Raw genomic sequence first — 6,788 nt, 5'->3', positions numbered from 1 at the left:
AGAGTTGTATTTGAACAGTAGGATGCCTGCCCATTAGATCACAAATCTTGTGGTAACACCTTAGCCAAGTGGAAGCAACCCTTAAACTCTCTTTGCCAATGAAATGGCTCCCCTCCCCTCTTCTCCTCTTGCATCTCTTGCATAAGAACATAAGCATCAGCATACTGAGGCAGACTGAAGGTCCATCAAGCCCAGAATCCTGTTTCTAACAGTGGCCAATCCAGATCATAAGTACCTGGCAAGATCCTAAAGGGTAAAACAGATTTTTTACTGCTTGTCCTAGAATTAAGCAGTGGATTTTCCCAAGTCCATCTTAATATTGAGTTATGGATGTTCCTTTGAAGAAATTAGCCAAACTTTTAAAAAATCCCGCTAAGCTAACTGCTTTTACCATATTCTCTGGCAATGAATTCCAGAGTTTAATTACATGTTGAGTGAAGAAATATTTTCTCTAATTTGTTTTAAATTTACAACCCAGTAGCTTCATTGTGTGCTCCCTAGACCTTGCATTTTTGAAAAGAGTAAACAAGTAATCCATACCTACCTATTTCACTCCACTCATTATTTTATAGACAACTATCATTTCTCCATCAGCCATCTCTTCTCCATGCTGAAGAGCATTTTCAGCCTTTCCTCATAGGGAAGTCATCCCATCCCCTTTATCGTTTTTGTCACCCTTCTCTGTACCTTTTGAGATGCGGTGACTAGAATTACACACAGTACTCCCCCATCCCAGTCCTTCAACTATATAAGATGAGCAAGGGTGACTTTGGGCTCCCCTTCTCCCTTCTTTGAAACAAACTGGTCCCTTTATTAGAGTTTTCTGTTGTGTCTTTTATTTTGATACTAGTAAAAAAGCCCCGTTTCTGATGCAAATGAAACGGGGGCTAGCAAGGTTTTCTTCTGTGTGCATGTGGGAGTGTGTGTGTCCCTGCCCTCTGCCCTCTCTCCCTTCCCCTCTGCTGTCTGTCCTCTCTGTCCCCTCCCCCCTCGGAGTCGAGTCCTTCAGTGTTAAGTTTCCTGCTGTGCTGTGTTTGTGTTACAGAGATAGTGAGGGCTTCTGCCCTCTCTCCCCTCCCCCCTCTGAGTCCTTCACTGTTACAGAGAGAGCGATTTGATTTCGTGCTTTGCTGTGTTTTCCTTCACTGTTTGTGTTACAGAGAGAGCGAGGGCGGGGCAGACACTCATGGGGAAACTGGATATCTCTCCCCCTTCATACTTCCGGCTGGAGGCTTCATTTAGAACGTTGGTGGTGCCTTTTATATATAGAGATGTCAGTTATATCAGTGCCTATTCACAGCTGAACTAGTTTTGACATGTTCTGAAAAGGTTCCTGTATGGGTTCCTTTGCAACCAGGGGCCACCTATGTGATTTAATAGTGGCAACTACAAAAGAATCCAGCAGAAAATTCCAGCTCACCCAGGGGCCCTTTTACTAAGTCTCATAGGCATGTACTCACATCCTACACACATCAATTTTGAACTGTGGCCTGAGTGATAATTTCATTTTTTATGCACACCTGCTACGCGCACTGGAAAATTTTCCAGCGTGCAGCGCTAACCAGGCAGTAATCAGCATTGTACACTCGCTGATGGTTACCACCTGGTTAATGAGTGAGACCTTACCGCTAAGTCAATGGGTGGAGGTAAGGTCTCAGGCCCAAAATGGACTCGTGCCAATTTTCATTTTGCTACACATACATTTTCAGCCAAAAAAGGCCTTTTTTTGCAGGTGCACCAAAAAATGGACCTTCGCGCATCCAATACATGCATCTACACCAGTGCAGGTCATTTTTCGGTGCACCTTAGTAAAAAGACCCCACAGAGAGCCACCTACCATGGAAATGTCATCTGTGCTCACAGCTCTTATCTTCTACCAGGGGAAAGAACTACAGCCAACTTCTCTGGAGTCCCCGCAAGACCTACAGGTGCCATATTTACTAATAAATATCCTCCCGCTGGAGGGTTGATCAACTATTCAACTCCAATCTGTGAGGAACTATGCTTCTTGTTCCAATGTTCATTCCTCCAGACTTTTTACTCTTGTCTTGACTTTGCCCAGCCAGTATGTGCTGGAGGGAACCCCGTGTTAAGTAATTCTATGAATACTATGTTATGTTAACATAAGAATAACCATACTGGGTCACATGGTCCATCTATCTCAGTACCCTGCTTCCAACAGTGGCCAATCCAGGTCACAAGTACTGGCACAATAACAAAGAATAGCAAGATTCTATGCTAAAGACCCCAGAGATAATTAGTGGCTTTTCCCATATTTATCTATCATAATAACAGATAATGGACTTTTCCTCCAGAAACTTGTCCAAACCTTTTTTAAAACCCAGATATGCTAACTGCTGTTACCACATCCTCTGGCAATGAATTCCAGAGCTTAACTATTTGTTGAGTGAAAACATTTTTTCTTCTATTTGTTTTAGAAGTATTACCATATAATTTCATGGGGTGTCATCTTGTCTTTGTACTTTTTGAAAGAGTAAACAATTGATTCAGGTTTACACTTTCTACTCCACTCAGGATTTTGTAGACCTTTATCATATTCCCCCTCAGCCACATCTCTCCCAAGCTGCTCAGCCCTAACCTCTTAAGCCTTTCCTCATATGTTGGCATCATGTTGTCCACTTTATTCATTCCACCTTCTTTCTGCTTACCATCCTTTTTCAGTTACACCAGTAATCTCTTACCAGATAACCTGAACATAAGAAGTATCTACACTCATAAATGCCTTTTTATATCTTTCATGTTATTATTTGTGCCTAACTATACTTGTTCTATAAGAGAAATGTGATCTCTGAAGTGTTTAAGGCTATGCAAATCTAGCTGCTGACTGACTGTTTTGTTAACAGTTTCATGCAAAATTCTGATATGATAAAAAAAATTATATAATGCAAGAAAAGAGTTTTATACACAAACTTTGTCTGCGGGTTAATGGGTTAAACCCCATGTGAGAAGCTCAGGTGAGAAGTTTACAATTTCAAAAAAACCACTTTTGCTTTGCATTATCCGACCAGGTACATATTACCATTTACCATTAGGTGTCGCTATTGGCTGTTCACCAGTTTCAGAGGCAGCTTCAAAGGCAATCTCTTCCAATTGCCCTGTAAATCCACTTGCATCTGTAGAAATTAGGGTCAACATGCAAGTTGTAGGTGAGACCTTTGATTAGCTTTCCAGAAATATTCTCTTTTTCAAAGGTCATTGAGGAAACAGTGCAGTTATACTGGGTGTAAATAGTAATCTAGCTCTTAGGTTACCTCTGCCAATACAGCTCAGGACAATGAAAGGAGGGAGAGTGACAGAAGTGATGGAGACATTACTGCAGTTGTTAAAATCTGTAGTAAATAAGCCAGATAGATAAACGTACGCCTTTTATCTTTCTTGAGATGCTATGAATTTTATTGTTAAGATATTAGACATGTTTGTGAACATATATCTGACAACAGGCCAGCTCAGGAGGCTCGGTACCAACATGTATTTGCATATATGCATACTAACATGTGACATGACTCTGCAAGGATTATGCATGGCATATAGTATATAGGTATCCACTGTGCTGTATGCTGCATATAGCTTATAGACATCTTATATATAAGCGTGACAGTATGTACATAGCATATGAGGAAAGATCTGATTTATTAAAGGCTTTCCAGAAATTGTATGAGGTGTAAAACTTTGCAAAATCACTTCATATACGTATATTTTAAATAATAAATGCACACGAACTGAATTTTTTTGTAAATATATTTATCTGTACACGTATGCTAATTGTGCTCGCTATACACGGATGTTAACATATATATTCTTGATCTACGTATTACTACTACTACTATTTAGCATTTCTATAGCGCTACAAGGCATACGCAGCGCTACACACATACACCAGAATGTATATGAGCTTTTGAGTCAATAAACATGCGCGATATGTCTATTTCTTTAACGAAATATTTTAAGCTGTAAGTTACTGACGCATCAGGATGACGCTGGAGTAGTTTGCTGCAGTGCCGCCAGTGTGGAATTCTTCAAGTCTTTAAAGTTTTCATAAGCAAATATTGGCCAGGCTTTGCCTTCCTATTGGCTGCTTCTTCACCGCCAGATTTTGACACAAATAATCTGATTGAAAAATCAGGGAGGAGACCTGGGGGCAAAGTGAAAAAAAAAAAAGAACAAGTCACTACTTTTCTGGAGAGTAACACAGTTCCTCAGGAAGTTGCGGAGAGGGACAGAGTGGAAGAAAAGAGCAATTTATTGAACTCGCCTTGTGTGATTTCGGATCCCCCTCCGAACAGGTGATTTTTCCCCGGATTAGTATCACAATTGCATGAGTATTTTCTGATTTCAGAATTAGACATCATAGTACATGTTAGCAGTAGAGAAAATTATTTGAAGATAATTGGGTGGTGGTATCAGCCAAAATGAACGGTAAAAGTACGTATTTAATACAAAGATTATCTTGCAAATTACTAGTAAGGTTTTTGTGTCCACCAGTGACTTATTTTTCAGGTATACTTCCTCTGCTTAGATAAGGGATAACAGTTACAGGGGACAGTGACTCTTTTTCCTGCACTAGTAACTGTGAAGCCAGAATGAAATATTGTAACCGCTTCTGAAAGACAGAACTTGCCCGTAGCAAAATAGGCAGCAAAAGCTAAGAACAGCTTAAAAGACGCGCGATAAGAACCTTCAAGAGGATGTCTGCTCAGCGTTAATGGTAGTTCATTAGCAGGAGGTAAACGTTTTTTTATTGATCAATAACTTATGCTTAATCTACACATTTTTTTAAATGTATCAATCCCGGGGTAGAACTCATCAAAGACGTCTCCCCCACCTTTTTTTTGCTATAACTGAATTTGGGACCAAAGCTTCCTGCACTGATCACAATAGAGATTTTAGTTGTAATTTGTTGAAAAAAAAAAAAAAACCCAACGAACCACAACAAATCAGAAGCTAGTAAACGAGAAAGTAAGAGACATTTCCAGCAAAAGATGGGGAGAACGTAACTCCTCATTCTGCAGTCCTGCTTCGAAGATTTTTGCTTATCCTAACAGGGAATAAACGGAACGTTCCAGGACCCTGTTTTCATACCAGGAGAAGCGCCTTTGAAAAGAGGGCTGTAGAGTTAACAATCTTGTAAGTTTATTACTGCCTATATCGTTTTAGGTGGCGTTGGGGCTATGACGAGTTTATGTGGATCGATCCTAAATGGACGTGACGGTAGTTGTATTAGGACGATTATATTTAAGCAAGACTCATCACAATATTCAAATTCTATGTTTTTTTGAGTCACACTAACTATAGTGGAGTTCTTTATATGTACCTGGGGCTCACTGAAAGCTTTGCTTCTTTCCAGCCAGAGAAACTAATTGCAGATCCGAAAATGTATTGCGCTATGGTTGTGTGTTATATACGTTTTGTTCTCTTAGGGGGTATTTTACTAAAGCTTAACTCGAGTTATCTGCAGCAGGGCCCATTTTATTCCTATAACTCCGATTTTTAAGAAAGGTTCCAGAGGAGATCCGGGAAATTATAGACCGGTGAGTCTGACGTCGGTGCCGGGCAAGATGGTGGAGGCTATTATTAAGAATAAAATTGCAGAGCATATACAAAAACATGGACTGATGAGACAAAGTCAGCACGGATTTAGTGAAGGGAAGTCTTGCCTCACCAATCTAATGCATTTTTTTGAGGGGGTAAGCAAACATGTGGACAATGGGGAGCCGGTTGATATTGTATATCTGGATTTTCAGAAGGCGTTTGACAAAGTGCCGCACGAAAGACTCCTGAAGAAATTGCAGAGTCATGGAATCGGAGGTAGGGTATTATTATGGATTAAGAACTGGTTGAAAGATAGGAAGCAGAGAGTAGGATTGCGTGGCCAGTATTCTCAGTGGAGGAGGGTAGTTAGTGGGGTCCCGCAGGGGTCTGTGCTGGGTCCGTTGCTTTTTAATGTATTTATAAATGACCTAGAGATGGGAATAACTAGTGAGGTAATTAAATTCGCCGATGACACAAAATTATTCAGGGTCGTCAAGTCGCAGGAGGAATGTGAACGATTACAGGAGGACCTTGCGAGACTGGGAGAATGGGCGTGCAAGTGGCAGATGAAGTTCAATGTTGACAAGTGCAAAGTGATGCATGTGGGTAAGAGGAACCCGAATTATAGCTACGTCTTGCAAGGTTCCGCGTTAGGAGTTACGGATCAAGAAAGGGATCTGGGTGTCGTCGTCGATGATACGCTGAAACCTTCTGCTCAGTGTGCTGCTGCGGCTAGGAAAGCGAATAGAATGTTGGGTGTTATTAGGAAGGGTATGGAGTCCAGGTGTGCGGATGTTATAATGCCGTTGTATCGCTCCATGGTGCGACCGCAGCTGGAGTATTGTGTTCAGTACTGGTCTCCGTATCTCAAAAAAGATATAGTAGAATTGGAAAAGGTACAGCGAAGGGCGACGAAAATGATAGTGGGGATGGGACGACTTTCCTATGAAGAGAGGCTGAGAAGGCTAGGGCTTTTCAGCTTGGAGAAGAGACGGCTGAGGGGAGATATGATAGAAGTGTATAAAATAATGAGTGGAATGGATCGGGTGGATGTGAAGCGACTGTTCACGCTATCCAAAAATACTAGGACTAGAGGGCATGAGTTGAAGCTACAGTGTGGTAAATTTAAAACGAATCGGAGAAAATTTTTCTTCACCCAACGTGTAATTAGACTCTGGAATTCATTACCGGAGAACGTGGTACGGGCGGTTAGCTTGACGGAGTTTAAAAAGGGGTTA

At 41.1% G+C, this 6,788-nt stretch overlaps 1 protein-coding gene across 4 annotated transcripts in view; it reads left to right on the top strand.

The window, feature by feature from the left end:
• Positions 1 to 3,949: 3,949 nt before the first annotated feature.
• GFI1B (growth factor independent 1B transcriptional repressor) overlaps positions 3,950 to 6,788 on the top strand; it is a 31,399-nt gene continuing 28,560 nt past the window's right edge. Inside the window, exon 1 of one of the 4 annotated variants that reach the window (XM_030206171.1) lies at positions 3,950 to 4,304. The gene's annotated coding sequence lies outside the window, so the exon portion shown is untranslated. Of the gene's footprint in view, positions 4,305 to 4,549; positions 5,146 to 6,788 lie in introns of those variants that run through there. The other 3 variants (XM_030206173.1, XM_030206169.1, XM_030206170.1) reach the window with 3 other exon arrangements.

The sequence above is a fragment of the Microcaecilia unicolor genome, chromosome 6, assembly GCF_901765095.1.
Source record: "Microcaecilia unicolor chromosome 6, aMicUni1.1, whole genome shotgun sequence".
In the NCBI taxonomy this organism is placed as follows: Eukaryota; Metazoa; Chordata; class Amphibia; order Gymnophiona; family Siphonopidae; genus Microcaecilia; species Microcaecilia unicolor.
Note: the sequence above shows the minus strand (reverse complement) of the source record. Positions and strands in the feature narration are given on the sequence as shown.